Here is a 19,745-nt window from a genome sequence, read left to right as displayed (position 1 = left end):
ACAAGTAGGAGATAGCAGTTTTTCATCTCCCCTCAGGTCCATATAACTAAATGCTAGCAATATTATAACCAGGAACTGATGTTTAGATGGCTATGTGTAATGAAATGACTATGAATGCGAATTTGATATGCCGTATGTATGTGGCTTTACTTAGACATGTGAGTAAGAGTTGAAAGAAAACCAAATAAATGAAAATGGTTGTCATGTGGAGGTAGTAGGATTATGTTTTTGTTTCGTTGAGTTTTAAAAAGTTGTATTTTTAAGCTGATGTGAATAACAATATTTTAAAATAAATATGACTACATATGTATAAAAGAAAAACTTTTAAAAGTACTGTTTAGTTTAACATATTTTGTATAGTTCTGAATATATATGGTACTATGATAATATGAAAAAGATATCAGATAAGGATTCAGAAAGCCTAGTTTTAAATCTTACTTCGGAATCTTGTTCCAAACATGGACAAATAACCTAGCTGTTCTGGACTTTGGTTTCTATTTCTTCCAAATAATAGCTATTCTATTAACTTTGAAGCGTTTTTTTTGTAAGAATAGCAGTAGAATATATGAATTTTAAAATTGGAAGAGATCTTAGAGACCTAATATGCATGCTCATTTTCCAGAGAAGGAAATTGAAGCCCAAAGAGGTTAAATGGCTTGCTTATAAAATATATGGCAGCAGCTTTGGAACAAAACCATAAAGTTTATGCACATGTAAAACACAGTATTTCGTAGTCTGATTGGAGAATAAGGAATTGGAAGGGATTTTAGGTGTCCTAGTCGAGTATGGGCATAATTGCAATTGTTTCTTGCATAAAGTATTATTAAATGCATGGTAGCAAATCCACATTTGCTCAATATTCTTCCTTAGAAACACTAGCCCTGAGTTTAACTGCTTCTTTCAAGGTTAGATGATCTACTATTACTTACTTGTCATCATAGATCAAGATCTATGCTGTGTTGTAAGTAGCACTTCTTGGCTGAATATTTATAGTAGTAGTTTACCAACTGAAGAAAATCCTACCCATGGCCAAAAGTTCTTATTAGAAATTTAGTGCTAGGGGCACCTGGGTGGCTCAGCCAGTTGGGCTGCTGACTCTTGGTTTCAGCTCAGATCATGATCTCAGGGTGGTGAGATCAAGCCCACTGTCAGTTCCAAGCTTAGTGTGGAGTCTCGAGAATTCTCTCTCTCTCCCTCTCCTTCCGCCTCTCCCCCCAGCTCATGTACGTTCCCTCTCTCACACACACTCTCTCTCTCTCTCTAAATTAAATAAATCTTAAATAAAAAAAGAAATTTAGTGCTAAAAGCTGTCACAGAGGGGCGCCTGGGTGGCTCGGTTAAGTGGCTGACTCTTGATTTCAGCACAAGTCATGTTCTCAGGGTCCCGGGATCAAGCCCTGCATTGGGCTTCATGCTCAGCATCTGCTTGGGATTCTCTCTCTCTGTCTCTCCCTCTGCCCCTCCCCCCACTCGCATGCTCTCTCTCTCTCTAAAAATAAATAAATCTTAAAAAAAAAAAAACTGTCACAGATTACAGCAAACTCAGCAGTACATTGACAAATAATTCTTGATAGACCAAAAAGTAGAAAGCTGTATCACAAAGGGCCAGCAGATCTTTTGTTGGAGTGGGGTATCAGTGTGATTTCAGGCTTTAGATCATATTGAAATTGACAGAGTGGAAGCTGTGCCTGACCCATGTGTTTTGTGACATGAGCTTACCACATGTACACTCCAGTTTCCTTGATAGTTTCATCAACACTGAACAACCTGACATGACTGAGTGGATCACTAATAAACTTCCAGAGCTCTATTTCCCAAAGTCGGCTCTGAAGGAAGACTAGTTCTCAAAGATACTAGTATGCATTCCTTTAAAAAAGAGATTATATTCCATTGCCAAATAAGCTTGGGAAACATTGCATGAAGTGCAGCCCACCAATATACATGATGATTCTCTAGAAGATAGCTACATTAACATATAGTCTTTATCAAATTTATTTAAGAATGCCTATTTAAAGGAACACCTATTAACTTCTTAAGGATTACAATCAAGAGCAGGACACTAGAATTCTATGGGTGAGCTGGAGTCACATTGTTTAGATAATACTGTTCTACCATCATTGAATTTTATAATCTCAGGGGTAGAGGCAATCTTAAAGGTAATCTATCATCTTCAGTTTCCCAAACGTATGCTGGTTGGAACCTAGAGTCATTGAATCAAATGTGTTTAAACAGTAAATTAAAGCAAGATATCACATAGCCAGTCAAATGGGTAACTACTGGTTTACTTTGTAATTTTTACATACATCATTATCAACAATTCTATTTTGAAGAATGCTTCATTTATTGGTAGGGAAGTTGTTCCTTTATAAAAAGCCAAGAAGAGGTAGTATAATATACTATACTGCTGAGTATTAAAAAAATAGGAAATATATACAGTTCTCCATTCCTTCAACAAATACTGGATGGGAGGCTTCTGTGTGCCAAACAGCAACACCAACTGAGTTAACAAGCTGGAATAAGTTGGGACAGAGAAATAAGGTAAATGCCTGATAATTCTAGCTATCATTTGACAATGGCAACACACTAGTTATTTCTGTTGTATCTTGAATCTTCAGCACACCTCAGAGAAGCAGATGTTATTCTCATCTTAAAGGTAGGAAACTGAGCTTCAAAGATATGAAGTGGTTTTCCCTAGGTCATACCTACTAAGTGGTGGAATTAGGATTTGAATACAAGTGACCTAATTCCAAAGCTGTGTTCTTTCTGCGAATTATTTTTTTTTAAGATTTTATTTATTTATTTGACAGAGAGAGAGAGAGCACAAGCGGGCAGAACGACAGGGAGAGGGAGAAGCAGACTCCCCGCTGAGCAGACAGCCCGATGTGGGGCTTGATCCCAGGACCGTGGGATCATGACCTGAGCCGAAGGCAGATGCTTAACCGACTGATGCTTAACCGACTGAGCCACCCAGGCACCCCCTTTCTGCTAATTATAATACAGCTTCCTCTGTATTGTGACTCAAAATCCCAATATGGGACTGAACAAAGTAAAATAGAAGTTGAAAGGTGGAACACATTTCTGTTTGGTTAAAACTAAACTGGTTGTTTTTCAGGTTTCTATCTTTGTTCTCTTTCTTTTCCTCTTTCGGTATGTCAGCTGTCAGCTCCATGTGGACAAGTTCTGAACTAGATCTCTGGTTCTGACCCCTCTTCGAAGCTGTAGTCCCACATTTCTCCTTGGATGCTCTACTCAAATGTGACATGTTTACAATTAAAAGTATTATTTACCCCTCCAAACTGACTCCTTCACATTTAATTCTCTTAGTCATTTAGGCTCAAAGTTTGGAGTCATCTTTGAAGCTTCTGTGAAACTAGTAGCTGGACTCAGTGATACATAATCTCCCTTCCAGCTCTAAAATTCTAGTGTTGTTATTTTTGTACTACAAACTCAGTTAAAATGAATTACACTCTCTGCTTTGGGCCTGCTCAAATTATTTTCCAGAGTTTTTTTAGTATCTAATAGAGTACGTACATCCTACTCATTCGTTCTTATGCATCCTTCAAAGCGCATTTTATTTATTTATTTATCTTTAAAACTTGCATTTATTTATTTTTATTTTTTTTAAAAGACTTTATTTATTTATTTGAGAAAGAGAGAGCATGAGCAGGGGGAGGGGTAGAGGGAGAGGGGAAGCAGACTCCCTGCTGAGCGCGGGACCCAATGCGGAACTCAGTCCCAGGACCCCCAAGATCATGACCTGAGCTGAAGTCAGCCACCTAACTGACTGAGCCACCCAGGTGCCCCTTTTCTAATTTTTAAAAAAGATTTTATTTATTCATTTATTTTGAGAGACAGAGAGAGGGAGTGCGGGGAGAGGGGCAGAAGGAGAGGGAGAGAGAGAATCCCAAGCAAACTCCACGCTGAGCTTGGAACCCAATGTGGGGCTCAGTCTTTGGACCCTGACATTATGACCTGAGCCGAAATCAAGAATTAGACACCTAGCCAACTAAGCCACCCAGGTGCCCCCAAAGCCCATTTTAAATGTCATCTTTTTCTTTAAACCCTTCATGAGTCTCCCAACAGGACCTCATAATAATTGCTCTCTCCTTTAGGATCTATAATACTTTTGTACCTTTCTCAGGGTAATTTGTAGTACCCAATGTGTGTGTGTGTGTGTGTGTGTGTGTCTGTCTGTCTGTCTGTCTGTGTTTGTGTGTGTGTCTATATATATCAAGTGGAGTAAAGAGGATGCCTAGGGGAATTCTTGGCAAGAGATGGAGCCTGAGCAGAGTGGTGAGGACTTATGGACTGGGTGCTGGCACAGGGTTTGGGAGCAGGGTAAGGAAAGGAGAAAGTTGGGGGGTGCTTATGGTGGCTAATTTTGGAGTTTCAGAACCATAGTGGGGTAAGGGCAGCATCCTCCAAAAGGAGAGATGGCAGCTATGGGTGATTGCTTAAATATAGAGGAGGTATTCAAACAAGTAAATATCTCAAGGATAATAAGATCCAGGTTTCTCTCTGTAGGAAAAAGGAGTTACAAATACAGGAGAAAACTAGAATACACTGTGTGATGCTGGATTGGAGGTATTACTGTGAACATATGGTTTTTCAATATATATTGTTAGATAAAGAAATATAGTTGTAAATGTGTGTGTGAGTATACATAAATAGTTAGATATATAGATGCACTGTATGAGTGTATAAATATTCCCTAGCCACATCCACTAAGACAGACTGAGCAGGGATACCCCAATAGCAGTGAGTACACCTAGTGCTTCTAAATACCATTCTCCACTAAAAGGAGCCAGGGCTCCTGGATAAATGGCTGCATCTAGTGTTGGGGCAAGAAGAGCCTAGAATATCTTACTGTGCCAGAAAATAAGGGAGTGCTCAAAGAATGATGGAGGTGTGTCAGAAGGGCATAGAATAGTAAAATATTAATGTAGACTATGCATGGTGAGTATGTGGTATATAAAACTCTTTCAAGTTTTCTGTATTTTATTTATTTTTTTAAAGTATTTTTATTTATATATTTTTAAGAGAGAGAGAGAGAGAACAAGCATGAGCAGGGGGCATGGCAGGCAGAAGGAGAAGCAGGCTCCCTGCTGAGCAGGGACCCCGATGTGGGACTTGCCCAAGCTGAAGGCAGTCACCTAACGGACTGAGCCACCCAGGTGCCCCAAATTTTCTGTATTTTAAAAATGTTTTACAATAAAATATTGCAAAAGAATTTAAAACACACAAAGACACAGAAACCAGCATGAATGGGGCTCCTCCAGACCAAACTCGGGACAATTTGAACATCAAAATAAATAATGATAGAAATAGATTATAACCATTTAATAAAAAACTCTGAATTTATACTGATATAAATAAATTAATTAAAATTTTGATGAGAAAATACATAATTTCAAAGAATCTCCTCCCACAAAATACTTATTAATTATGAAGGGGAAATAAGTAACTTTATAGTGGAGAAGCCTGGCAGATACCACTTTATTAAAATAAACATCAATAATGAGACTAATTAAAATGTGCCACTTGATAGGATGCAATTTTTTTTATTTTTTATTTTTTAAAGATCTTATTTATTAATAAATTATGTCAGAGAGAGAGAGCACAAGCAGGGGAAGCTGCAGACAGAGGGAGAAGCAGGCTCCCTGCTGAGCAAGGAGCCCAATGCGGGACTCCATCCCAGGACCCTGGGATCATAACCTGAGCCAAAGGCAGACACTTAACCTACTGAGCCATCCAAGCGTCTGATAGGATGCAACTGTTACCAAACTCAAACTTGTCCATGCACCTGATGCACAGTAAGCCAACATCTTGGACACGAGTTTTGAAGCTAGCTAAGAAAGCTTTATTGTCAGAAGGACAGCCCAAAGAGAAGGCAAGGACTTATTCCCAAGGTTGCTGTGTCCTGTTAAGCCTAGAGACAGCTTATGTATGTTTGGGGAAGGATGTGAATACATGAGAGGAGGGTGAGGGGTTTCTTGACACCTTGATGGGAAGGAAACTTGAAACAATCTGGAGGTATGCATTCTTCTGGACAATGAGGCCCTATTTGGGACCTGGTAAGATCAGGTATGTCAGATAATTTCAAGACAAGTGTTATTGTCGAGTGCCCATTAGGTTTCTACAATCAGTGGGTAAACAGGGGAGTAAGAGTGGAAAAACTAAAGTTAATGATTGATTAGAGGTGCATAAAACATAAGTAAGGAACAAAACAGTATGTGCAGCTAAGTTAATAATGCAACTAATACAACTACAGTTCTGCTTATGCTTTCAAAACAGGTTGAGAAACCAAGCATCTGGCCTCACAATTAGAACACAGCATTACTTCTGTGACAGTCCTGTCATAGACACTTAACCTGATTCTAATCATAAATATACATCAGACAGATGGAAAGTGAAAGCCATTCTACAAAATAATTGGCCGGGAATCTTCAAAAGTGTCAAGGTTATGAAAGTCAAGGAAAGACTGAGGAAGTGTTCCAGATTGAGAGCAACTAAAGATACATGACAAGTAAACCGAATGCTTGATTCTGAACTGAATCCTTTTACCATAAAAAACATTAAGAGACAATTGGCCAAACGTAATGTATCACGTAAATTTATTTTGGTAGATGGTGACTACATAGTTGAGGTGCTTATTAGTAAGACACACACACTGAAGCATTTAGGAATAATGTGGCATCATGTCGGCAATTTAAATGGCAAATGGTTCTGGAAAAATGTTCTTTGTCCTATAGTTGCAACATTATTGTAACCTTGAGACTGTTTCAAAATAAAAACTGAAAATTATATTCAAAACGCTGAGTATACTGGAAAAACTCAGTTGACTTGGAGCCAAGTGGCTGTGAGTCCCAATTCCACCACTGACTCAGAGTGTGACCTTGAGTAAGGCGCTTTGTTAGGCCCCAGTCTCGTGCTCTAAAACCAGGAGTAGCACGACAAGGCTCTCTAGGGTCCCTTCCATGTCTAACCTAACACCATCCACACCCACAGCACTCCCTGCCTGAATTTCTCCAGACTCCAGTTGTGTCCTGGCCTTCAGATGCCCCAGTGCCGCCCCTAGGGATTCTGGCTGGCGATGACAACAGACAAAAATAGTTGTGGCCAAGATCTCCCGACTGCAAAGCCAATGTCCTGGCCTCAATCAACTTGGGCAGCGCTCTCCCCCATCGCTCTTTCGGTGGTGGAGCAGTCACGCCTGCCAGAGTGGGTGCTCGATGGCTCGGCGGCCGGCTGAGGGAGCCTAGAATCGGCGGCGCGGCGCAGGGCGCGCTCCCAATCGCTGGCTCCCGCCGCGCTCGCGGCTCCGAGCTTTCCGGCTCCGCCCCGCGCGCGCCCCTCCCGCCGCACTGCCTCGCAGTCGCCGCCACCGGCAAGTCCCGGCGCTGCCCTGCTGCGCTGTGGAGCCGGTAACGTGGCAGGACTGGGACGGGCGCTGAGCCGTGGGGGACCCCAGAAGGTGAGCAGTCTGGGATCCTGGGAGTGGAGACGCTGCGGGCGCGAGGGGGCGGTGCCCGTGCTGCCTGCCCATTGGGAGGGACATCACACCCGGGCCTGCACTGTGAGTTGAGCGGCTTGGGACTCCCCAGGGTGGTCGCGGCTGCGAAGTGGTGGAGGAAGCTGGGACCCTGGGTGCGGGAATGGGTGGAGGGATTAGGTGTCGTGACTGAAGGGGCCGGAATCCTCCGAGGAGGGACTGACCTGGGGCGCGGGGACGACCGAATGGCCAGTGCGGTCAGTCCTCCTTTCCCCCGGCTCCGGGAAAGTCTGGTTTTACCCGAGCACAACAGGTAGGCGTGGACTCTGCCCGCCGGCGGGAGCCCCGCAGTCCTGGCGTGCGAGGAAGGTCGGAAGGTCGGAACCCGACTGGCGGGACCCGCCCAAGTGGCGCCCATTGCGCCCCAGATCGGTCGGAGCGGGGCCCGAGGCGCTCTGAGCGCCCGCACCTCACCCTCAAGGCGGCTTTCCAGAAGTGCTCTGGAAAAGGGAGTGGATATTGCCTTCTACGGAGGACTATTTCCACTCCTCTCAGGGAAAAAAAGCCTTTGCTGGAGTAGCATTTGCTTAGTGTGAGGAAACATTTCCTCTTACCATACTCTTGGCCAGCAAAACGACATTTCAAGTGATCATAAAGTGTTTAGGAACTTTACAAAAGTGCTTTATGGTACTTACTAATCACAATAATATATACCTCTGGCAAGTTAGATGATTTTCGTAACTGTCAAGTCAGATAATAGGAGCCAAATGATTGGAGCTCCTTCCTTAAGGATCATAATTACACATTATCTTTATGTGCGTTCATTTATTCAAATATTCAGCACCTTTTGTGTGTAGGCTTCGCACCCTGAAGGAACTTACAGGCAAGAGGAGACGCTGAAAGGAGGGGAGAGAATGTGCCCACAAGTACTGTTCAGAACTTTTGGAGAAAATAATCTAGTGAGGTTAAAGTGTAAGGAAAGCAGAAGTCTCCTTAGAGCTGAGCATCAGATGGATGAGGAGAGAAGAATTACCTTGTTTCATTTTCCACATGTTTTAGAAAATGTGTCTTGGATAAAGTCATTTTAGATGACTTTAGCGATGAAGCTGAGACTTGTCATATTTTAATACCATTGATTTTTTCTTTAATAAAATGGATAAGCAAGCATGGTTTATAACATAAGAATAGTGGCAATTGGAAAAAGTACTGGAGGTTGAGTTTGTCTTAGAATGCAGTTATTTTATATAGATAGCTATTAATATAGGAAAACACTTGTGACCTGACAGTCAAGAGACCTGAATTTAAGTACTTTTGTTTTTAAGCAAGGCATCTGTCTTCCATCCAGCTTTCCTTCAGATAGGGGATTGAGGCCACTTATAACTTTTTTGAGCCTTTCTTAATTATCTTATGAACAGAATAAAGGTTAACTGGATTTGTTTAGGCCCCTTACTATTCTAAAATTCTTTTGTTCTAAATCCTGGATAACTGCATTTAAAAAAAAAAAAAAAAAAAAAAAAAGCTTTTTTGGAGCATGTATCCTGTATCGCTAATCTTAAAACCATGGTATGGTTCTAATTTCACTAAATAAAATGTTTTATATGTGTACTTTTTCAGTAACTTAATTATACTTATTGCCTGGATAATGCTTCTCTGTGGGTAAATATATGAGCATCTATTTATATTCTTTTGTTTGTATGGTAACTGTATGATGAATATATGCATGTTTTTGTGTATATACGTCATTTATTTAGTACATTTTTTATGTAAGTAAAATTATCAGAAAATTGAAATTACCTATTGAAACACCAGAAAAAAATTTTTTTCTTCAATATTTTAGGAGGAGATCTGAAAAGAAAAGAAAGGAAAGAAAAACATACAATGTACAAAGTCCCTTCATTTTAATTCCAGTGTTGAAAAGGCTCTGGAAAGTTTTTTTCTTAACTCATTTGGCAGCAAAATATAATGTAAACTGATACGAAGCTATTTATAGTCATTATTTAATCCCACCTTATGTGAGTATGTTTTATCTTTTGCTGCAGAAATATCAATGAGTTGATTGATGGAGTGCTGCCCCAGACTGTCTTGGGGGGTTAGAGGTAATAGATGGTATGTTCACTGTATTACTTGAGTGGGGCCATAAGGGTCGCAGCCAAAAGGCAGAGTAATGATGGAGTTGTTCCAGGGAGCTGTACTTGCAAAGTTAGGAGCCTAGCTGGGGATCTGGCAAAGAGTAAGAAGCAGTGTCTGTCAATAAAACCCTTCTGGTAGGGCTCCAAGAAGGTCAGAAATGTAGCTAAATTCTAGGCTGGATATTCCATAGGATATGTTGTGAATTAGAAGTGAGAGCCATGAGGAAAAGCCAAGATGTCAGACCATAGTGTGAATTAAGGCCGATTCTGTGAATGCTAACCCTGATGTAAGAAGGGGAGAAAGGGGGGTATTCTAAGGCAGGCAGGGTCTAAACCAAGAAGTCCTAAGTAACAGATCGCATGAACAGCAAATATAAGAATAGAGTTATTGGAAAATTGGGCAAGGATTCCTGGCCTCTTCTGACCTGGAAGAATAATGGCATCCTGTGCACTTTGCTCTTGTACTTAGTAGTCTCATGTTGCCCTGCTTTTTAAAATGTCTCTACTTTATTAAATAGTATTTTGGTTGCTTCCACCACCATTAGCATCCTGCTTTGACTTCTTCCTGATCTCAATGACTTTGCTCCTTCACTTTTAATATGGTGTTCTGTTCCACCCTAGCTAGAATCCAGATAACTGGATTATTAGTTATACCTAAACTAAGAATGAATAGGCTGTGAGAGACCTCTCAAGAGACCTAGGTCAGTAAAGTTCATGATCTTTGAAAGAATTAATTACCTTTATATCCTTTAAAAAAACAAAACAAGACTTTGTTTTCTTCTTACTGGAGTTTCAACTTGGTACCAAGTAGTGAGATTGTTTAGATAGTTACTTTCAGATGAGTGGGGTGGGAGATAAAGAGTATAAATTTTCTATCTTAAAATGTACTTTCTGGCACTCCTCAGTGCCCAGAATGAAATCTGTCTTCCTAGAGGGAGATAGAAGAGTTGGTTTGCAGAACAAAGAGTGATAAAAATTGTCAAGAATATCCAAAGACTGAACTAACACTGTTGGTACTTATTGATTTACTGTCTAGATGGGAAGAGTCCTTTGAAAGTTGATGTCTCTAGTAGGAGACCTCACACTTTAACAAGAAGCCTCAAAGTACCGACATAAGAGGAGAATGAAGTGATTAAAAAAAAAAACAAAAAAACCCCAAAGTTATAATGATTAGATACTTCAGTGGGTATAGCAGTACCTGTCAGTAATAGCGGTACCTGTCAGTGATAGTGATTAGAGAGACTTTATGAAGAGGCTGTATGAAGTAGTTGAAGGAACATGGACATTGAAACCAGACAGATGGAGGCATTATCTTACTCTGCTTAAATGACATCTTGACCTTGGACACATTTCTTGTTACCATCATCTGTAAAATGAGGATAATAATATTTAAGTTTCAGTGTTACAAGGATTAAAAGTTTCTAGTAAGTAAATTGTCAAAGAATGTTACTTCCTTCTCCGATCACTGCCTTAAGAGTTGGTTCGTATTGCTGAGTACTTGCTTCCCCACAACACTTCCTTTTACCCTTAAGGGGTTTTCTCTTTTGTAATCTGGAAGGAGAATTACCAGAATGGGCAGAACTTCAGTGGGGCCCCCATTGGCAGTCTCCTTCACTTAACTCAGTTTCTGTCATTGTTCTCATCCCTAACAGTAATCTGCAGTACCTCAGAAAAACAGAAGAGGTAGGCAAAGTCAGTCACATCCCTACTTGTGGCATTTTTTTATGCCAGTTCATAAATTTCCCTGTAACTCCTGTTTCTTTCCTTTTTCATCCTAACTTCTCTATCTCATAGGATGTGTTCTCCATTGGTTCTTGGAACTGTGTGCATCTGCCATTCCTCTTGGCTTGTATGCAGTGATAAACAGCATTCTCCCCATCCTTACCAAGTTTGCAGGAAACACTCTTGGAATCTTACTGCACTTGATGTATTTTCATTATATATTAAAATAAGATAGTGCTATGTCTGGGCATGTTACAAGTTAGACTTTGTGTGAAACGACAAGAAACATGGATTAAGTTGATTTTATGAGAATTTGTAGTCAGAATTCCCCCCAGAATGTTAAATTTATGGTTTTTAGTTTGGAAGGGGTGTGATGTGAAACTTACTTATAAGTATGAATAACACAGATTTTTATGTGAACTTTTATACTAGGTTAATTAAAAGCATCTTTTCTTCTTTTATTCATATTCCAGGAGTAGCTAAGAGAAGATTCTGTTTATATTTAGAATATTTAATGTTAGATCATTTGATCCAAAATATTAATCAGAAATGGCCACTTTTAAGTAGGTGTGATATTAATTTGTTATATAGTCTTCTAATAAAAATCCTATTATAGTATGAACAAAAAGGAATATTTAGATTTCTTGATTTATAGTATTTAATGCTATTTCAAAGATTGTGTTCTATAGAACACTAGTTTCACAACATTCCCAGCTGGGGGAAAAAAAAGAAAAAGGTAGTGGGACACCTGGGTGGTTCATTCGGTTACGCATCTGACTCTTGGTGTGGGCTCAGGTCTTGATCTCAGGGTCATGAGTTCAAGCCCCACGTTGGGCTCCACACTGGGCATGGAGCCTACTAGAAAAAAAGAGAGAGGGGGAGGTGGGGAGGGAGGAAGACAGAGAAATGAAGAAAGAGATAGAGTTTGGGAAGATGTCTGTAGTTAAAACATTGAGTGCTGTATATACACGCCCTCCTGGCAGTATATGGTACCCATTACCAAATTAAATGTATGGAGACCCTCTGTAGGAAAGAAACTGCCAACTTGGCATTTTCCAAAAGTATTTGGTTTTAGACCTCCTCCCCGCCCCCCACAACACATCCTCATTCTTTGGTACTGCTGTTCTACAAAAACACTTAAGGAAACACTGCTTTATCTATGGGAACCTCTCTTAATATGTAAGCTTCTGCACTTGTAGTTTTCATAATTATAATTTTTTTTTTAAAGATTTTATTTATTTATTTGACAGAGAGAGACACAGCGAGAGAGGGAACACAAGCAGGGGGAGTGGGAGAGGGAGGAGCAGGCTTCCTGCTGAGCAGGGAGCCCGATGCAGGGCTCGATCCCAGGACCCTGGGATCATGACCTGAGCTGAAGGCAGACGCTTAATGACTGAGCCACCCAGGCGCCCCCATAATTACAAATTGTTTTTAAGTAAACTCTACCCCCCCAATGTGGGACTCGAACTTACCACCCTGAGATCAAGAGTCGCATGATCTGCTGACTGAGCCAGCCAGGTGCCCCTTTAATTATAATTTTTAATGAGAATCTAATATTCCTTGACTATGTCAAACTTTATTTAACCATTTCTCTAATGTTGGACTTGGAATTTTCCAGTTACCACTTTTATAGCGCTGTAATTGACACTGATGCTTCTGATAGTTTCCTTTTTCTTTCTTTAACATGAATTTTCTTTTCTTTTAAGATTTTATTTATTTATTTGACACAGAGAGAGAGAGAGAGAGAGAGAGAGAGAGAGCAAGCACAAACAGGGGGAGTGGCAGGCAGAGGGAGAGGGAGAAGCAGGCTCCGGACTGAGCCGGGAGCCTGATGCAGGGAGCCTGATGCGGAGCTTGATTCTAGGGGATCATGAACTGAGCCAAAGGCAGACGCTTAACCAATTGAGCCATGCAGGTGCCCCTTCTTTAGCATGAATTTTCAAAAGCAAAATGCTTTTGCCAGAAGGCTTTGATATTTTTATGGTTTCTGATACATTTTCCAAAAAAGGTAAACTCTTTGTACTGTCACTATGAAACTATTAGGTTTTCTAAATTCTCAGTGTTGGCTCTAAAAGTTTTTGTATTTATCATATTTAAACTTAATGTACATGTAATTTTGAACCATTCAATTAAATCAAATTCTTATTGGGCTTCAGTCACTATTGTACACTAAACATTTTAAAATATTAACTAATGATAACATTTTTATTTTTAGGGTTGTTATAAAGAATTAAACTCAGTCCATCCCAAATAATATCATAGGTTTGAATTTCATTTTCATTCTCCTATTTTCTAAAGCAGTTTCATTTGCTATAGCTTATCTAAATATATCAAGATAAATCTTTCTTACCCAATTTGATAGAAGAATTATAGGAGAATAGTGGATGTTAATCAACTATTAAAATCATCCATATTATAATCTAGCCTGAGTATTCTTACCTATAAATTAATAGTGTTAGTAGATATTTGATGGTGGTGGTTAAATGAAAAATCCATTTATTACAGCACCGCAACCTTTAGAGATTCTGGTTCAATTGTTTTAGACTTGGCTTTGGTTTTGTTTTTGTTTTTTTTTAAAGCAGCTAGAGTTATGAACCACTGGTCTGCATTGTTACAGGTCTGCTATCATGATATGCTAGCTGCCTTTAATATTAAGAATTTACCTATCTCCTCTGTGTTATTCCCCTTGCTGTTTTCCCAACACTCCCTTTTTAATTCTTTGGACTCCTTATCCTTGGAAGAGTTAGAAGATGAAGCCTATTTTGTGATTTACTGAAAGATGTAGGGGTAAATAGGTAGAGAATGAGCCTACATATAAAGTAATGACCTCCCGCCTCCCCATGCCATTTGTTCTGCACATTTTGTTCCTTACGTTTTAATGTAAAAATTCTGTTTTTCCTTTTAACCCCTGTGGAAAGGCTTCCTAGCAGTAAGGAAAGAGAATAAGCTTTATTGCCAAAGAGACCTGGGTTTATTCTCAGCTCTACTATTTACTGATATCTTAGTATTTTCTTTATCCATAAAATGAGGACCAATAGTATCTTCCTTGCTTTCTTCCTTGTGATGATTAGAGATAGTATAAGTTAAGCGCCTAAAAAGTTCCTGGCTCAGTGAGTAATAGCTGTTATTGCCATTCTTGTGATTTGGCAGTCTCCTAGGAAGGTGAAAGGCATAGCCAGGAATTACAACAGCAGACTATACATGTGTCCTCCTCATTTGTGATATTACCAAGATGATGCTGACAAATGGTATTGTGAATTTTAAAAGTTAGAAATCTAACAATTTAGTTTATTTATTGGTTTTTAAGGGTTTCATTTTAAAAGTTTGAAAGTCTCTAAAAATTTGAAGATAGAGAAAAGAACATTATCCATAATGCTATTACTCTAATAATTATGGTTAGAATTTTTGAATCATAATTTGGAAAAATATCAGAAGAATCTCGCAATCTTAAGTGATAGCTGGAGAAGCCAGACATTTTAAGGACCATAAATATAATGGAAGAAGTGCTATACCAAGAGTAAACACTATAAGAATAGGAGAATTAATCATGAAAGCTTTCCTGAAGGAAGTGGTTCTTTTAGCTGAATTTTATTATTTTTTAAGATTTATTTATTTATTTTAGAAAGTGTGTGCACAGAGGGGAGGGGCAGAAGAGAGTCTAAAGCAGACTCCTTACTGAGCACAGAGCCCGACCGGAGCTCAATCTCAAGATCCTGAGATGACAACCTGAGCCAAAACCAAAAGTTAGATGCTTATCTGACTGCACCACTTGGGCACCCCTAGCTGAATTTTAAGATAGTGAGTTTATTTAGAAAGAAAGAAGCAAGGGGCACCTGGGTGGCTCAGTCATTTAGGCGTCTGCCTTGGGCTCAGGTCATGATCCCAGGGTCCTGGGATCAAGCCCCATATCGGGCTCTCTGCTCCGCGGGAAGCCTGCTTCTCCCTCTCCCACTCCCCCTGCTTGTGTTCCCTCTCTCACTGTGTCTCTCTCTGTCAAATAAATAAATAAAATCTTAAAAAAAAAAGAAAGAAAGAAGCAAGATATTTCAGATTCAAAGATGGAATAAATACAAGATTTAAAAATCATGAAGATAAAACTGTATTAAAGAGCTCTAAAATTATAAATTATAAAATTATAAATGTGTCAGCAAACCAACTTTAGGACTGTGCCTAGAGATATTTAAAGTACAGTAAAAAAAAAAAAAAAAACTCATTTTTTTTCTTTACCAGGGGCAGCCTCCCGTAGACAACATTTTAAGCATGACCTAAAGCTCTCAGTAATTTATTTGTGAGTTTGTATTTTGTAACCTATAATTTTGCAAAGCCTGAATCACAGGTCAAAGAGAATCTTAATTTAGGTCGGGATAGAAATGATCCAGCTTCTTTCTAGATTAATTCTAATTACTGTTTTGTTTTGTTTTTTGGGGAAGGTTTGGATTTTAAGATTTATGTATGTTTTCTGAAGTGTGGGAGATTTTTGAGAGGGGTTGTTGTTGTTGTTTACTTTATGCTTTTTGGACAAAACTGTGAGAACTAAAGACTGGAGGCTGAGTTGAAGCTGTTGTGATGACTTTTAGAGAAGTGAGAGTTGAAGAAAGTAATTTGAGTTTACATATGATCTATTTCATAACTTCAGGCACTTGATACATTCTGGAATTAGTTCCACTTACTGCATAATGGCTTGTTCATTTTGTAAATTGGTCTTTTCATGCTCTGGAAAGAAAAAACAGAACAACAGATCTATCTTATTTTGTGTTTGTTGTTCTCTTTGATTATTTGCAGTTTTCCTCTTTTCCCTCTTTACAATGATATAATAAATCATTTTAAGAAACTAAATGACCAAAAAGACTAGGAAGACTCTTTTTCCTCATAAATTTTAACCATAATTTTAAATATGTTCCTGTCTCCACCAAAATAGATCTTTAAACCCTACCTAGATAGAGAAAATCATGTTAACACTCTCAGGACTCGCATCTGTAGGCTGTTTTGTTTTGTGTTAGTTTTAAAATTGTTGAAGGTGAGGGGTGCCTGGTTGGCTCAGTTGGTAGAGCATGCAACTATTGATCTTGGGGTTGTGAGTTCAAGCCCCACATTGGGTGTAGAGATTATTTAAAAATAAAATATTTTAGGGGCTCTGGGTGGCTCAGTTGGTTAAGCGTCCGACTCTTGATTTCAACTCAGGTCATGATCTCAGGGTTGTGAGAACAAGACCCCATCAGGATCCATACTGGGACTGGAGCCTACTTAAGATTCTCTCTCCCTCTCCCCTTCCCCCTCCCAAAAATCTTTTAAATGAATAAAATTGTTGAAGGTGAAAAAAATAAAATTCTTGAAGGTGCTTACACTTCTTTGCCTACATAAATTTGATGTGAACTCATTTTCAAATGGAAAATTAGCCCTTCATGATAGTAAGATTAACTTCTCCTGGAGATGGCTTTGGAGTAGGTTATTCTAGCAAACTTGGGCTTTAGCCATTTGGCCCCCTGCTGGTTCCTCTTTCTCTCAGCCATCAACAATATTATATACATATATTACTCTAGGGCAATAAAGTCACTGGTGTAAGAACACTATGCAGAATGTGGACATTAGCCTTTCTTACACTATGCCAAGTCTTTGAAGACTAAACATGATATTTAAATTGAACCATGTGAATTTGCTGATATTCAGCCAATTTTTGAACTATAAAAATGGCAGTTCATAGGGGTGCCTGGGTGGCTCAGTTGTTAAGCGTCTGCCTTCGGCTCAGGTCATGATCTCAGGGTCCTGGGATCGAGCCCTGCATCGGGCTCCTTTCTCAGCGGGGAGCCTGCTTCTCCCTCTCCCACTCCCCCTGCTTGTGTTCCCTCTCTCGCTGTGTCTCTCTCTGTCAAATAAATAAATAAAATCTTTAAAAAAAAAAATGGCAGTTCATATAGTTCAGCCTACTAGCAGCTTAGTTGTTCTTAAACATTTCCACTAAACTAGTATTCGTACCAGCAGAGGGGAGTGAATTTTGGTGGGGCGGTGGGGGGTTGGGGGGAGTGATTTTATTAAAAGATGTCTAGAAAGGCTTGTCATGCTTAGAATTTCTCTGAAGGCTCATGTTTTATCTTGAAACACTTTATTATTTTTGCCTTCTAGTGCATATTAAATGTATATTTATTTTAATATACTGTTTTAAGTTAATATCAGAGGGGAAATGGTTAACTAAATTTGATCCCCCAGTATGTGTATTCTGTTGGCACACTGCTGGGGATATCCCACTTTGAGAGTCATAGTAGTAGGACAGTACCTTAGAACCTTAGGTCTAATACACAGTGCCTATTTTTCTCAATATAGAAGACTTCAGGGATGAAAATTATGACTGAGTCACTAGGGGTATTTATCATACACAAAATACAAACAGTTATTACAAAGTGCCTCAGAGAAATGTATGGTCTAAAAAGCATTGAAGGGTATTTGTAAGCTTAGTTCGACTAATGGCTTTATGTTAGCATATATGATATTTGACTGTAAAGTAATGTTCTTTTTTTTTCTTTAAAGATTTTAATTTATTTATTTGTCTGAGAGAGAGAGCAGCAGGCAGAGGGAGAAGCAGGCTCCCTGCTGAGCAAGGAAGGAGCCCATTGCGGGACTGGATCCCAGGACCCTGGGATCATGACCTGAGCTGAAGGCAGACACATAACTGACTGAGCGACCCAGGCGTCCCTGTAAAGTAATATTCTTGTGTACCTTTTTAAAATATAGGACAAGTGTCCATAACAGGTACCCGTTAATTTCTCCATGGGACAGCTTACTTAGGTCGGGAAATTAGTATTGTGCCGTGTTTTGATTAATACTTCAGATTACATTGCATTCATGGAGATTCATAGTACACACTATGAATACCCTGAGAAATCTTTTGGATAACTTAGTTTTATAACTAGATTCTCATACTTATTAAAATAAGGAATCTGGGGGCACCTGGGTGGCTCAGATGGTTAAGCATCTGCGTTCAGCTCAGGTCATGATCCTAGGGTCTTGGGATTGTGTCCCACATCGGGCTCCCTGCTGAGCGGGGAGCCTGCTTCTCCCTCTCCTTCTCCTGCTCCCCCTGCTTGTGCTCACTTGCTCTATCAAATAAATAAATAAAATCCATAAAAATAAAAAATAAAAATAAAGAACCTGGTGTTCAGTTTTTAGGAAATAGTACAGTGATCTATCCATATTATCCACAAATTCTCTACACATTCTAAGCTTTTTAAAAGTGGCTGATTTTGAGGTGTTTGAGGGGCTTGATTGGATGAAAGAGTGGCAGTATCTGGTGGTTAAAGCACATATATCTAGAGTCAGATTGCTTATGTATACATCCAAGTTCATTGTGACCTTAGGACTGCTACTTAGTTTCTCTGTGCCTCAGTTTCCTCATCTAAAAATAGCTGGCTGTGGGATGCCTGGGTGGCTCAGTCCGTTAAGCATCTGCCTTCAGCTCAGGTCATGATCTCAGGGTCCTTGGATCGAGTCCTGCGTCAGGCTCCCTGCTCAGCGAGAGCCTGCTTCTCCCTCTCCTCCCCGCTTGTGCTCTCTCTCACTATCTCTGTCACTCTCTGTCTCTCTCTCTCAAATTAAATAAAATCTTAAAAAAAAAATAGCTGGCTATTTCTTGAACAATTTTGTGAATTATTCGAGAAAATATAAAGCACTTATAGTAAGTGGCCAATACGTGTTAGCTTTGTCAAAAATAATGGCTGGCATTAAGTGGGAGCAGTAGTTTTACAAATATGTTTTTCAAGTAGCATAATTGTAGTTTGAAAGATATATTGTAATGTATGTTCACTTTTAATAAACTAATCACTTTGTGATCTCAATAGAAAGATAAGAATAGAAAATAAGAGAAAATTAGAAAAATAAGCAGTCTCCAGATACATAACAGTTGTAGGGTGTGGTTATATTAAAACATACAGTATATTGATTGCATTTGTATTCATCTTCCTAAAGTGAAACCTGAGGTAAGAGCAGGAACATCTGTTACTTGCAAAAAGCGTTTGCTGATCCCATTGATAGTGCATACATGGAGATCACAGGTACATTTTAGAGTTGGGTGGTTAGATGTGAGATTACTAATATGAATTGTTTACTTTTAGTAGCAATTTATATGAGGAATGTATTGAAGACATTGGAGATAACTCTGCCCTGCTGTGATCTCAAGCTTTTTACTGAATTATTTATTATTGCATTGTGTTAGCTATTTTGCTTCTTGATAGATCATTTTACACCACAATATTGCTGCTGCCTAAAGGGAAAAAAAGTCTCTTCAGCAGTCCTAATGACCTCTAAAAAGGGTAATTTGATTCTTAAGATAGGATTTTGATTTGCCGTGGTGGTTGTAAGAAATTTTCTCTATGATACTGAGGTAATTTTTTTCCCTCAGACAATCATAGATA

The 19,745-nt window shown here is 39.3% G+C and overlaps 1 protein-coding gene across 9 annotated transcripts in view; it reads left to right on the top strand.

Moving 5' to 3' along the window:
- Positions 1-7,288: 7,288 nt before the first annotated feature.
- The window catches only part of HEATR5A (HEAT repeat containing 5A), a 108,713-nt gene continuing 96,256 nt past the window's right edge, over positions 7,289-19,745 (top strand). For 5 of the 9 annotated variants that reach the window (XM_032404888.1, XM_032404887.1, XM_032404885.1 and 2 more), the window contains exon 1: positions 7,290-7,474. The gene's annotated coding sequence lies outside the window, so the exon portion shown is untranslated. Of the gene's footprint in view, positions 7,577-19,745 lie in introns of all 9 variants that reach the window. The other 4 variants (XM_032404890.1, XM_032404886.1, XM_032404889.1 and 1 more) reach the window with 2 other exon arrangements.

This window comes from Phoca vitulina, unplaced genomic scaffold (genome assembly GCF_004348235.1).
Source record: "Phoca vitulina isolate PV1807 unplaced genomic scaffold, GSC_HSeal_1.0 scaffold7, whole genome shotgun sequence".
Lineage (NCBI taxonomy): Eukaryota > Metazoa > Chordata > Mammalia > Carnivora > Phocidae > Phoca > Phoca vitulina.
This window is presented reverse-complemented; position numbering and strand designations above follow the sequence as displayed.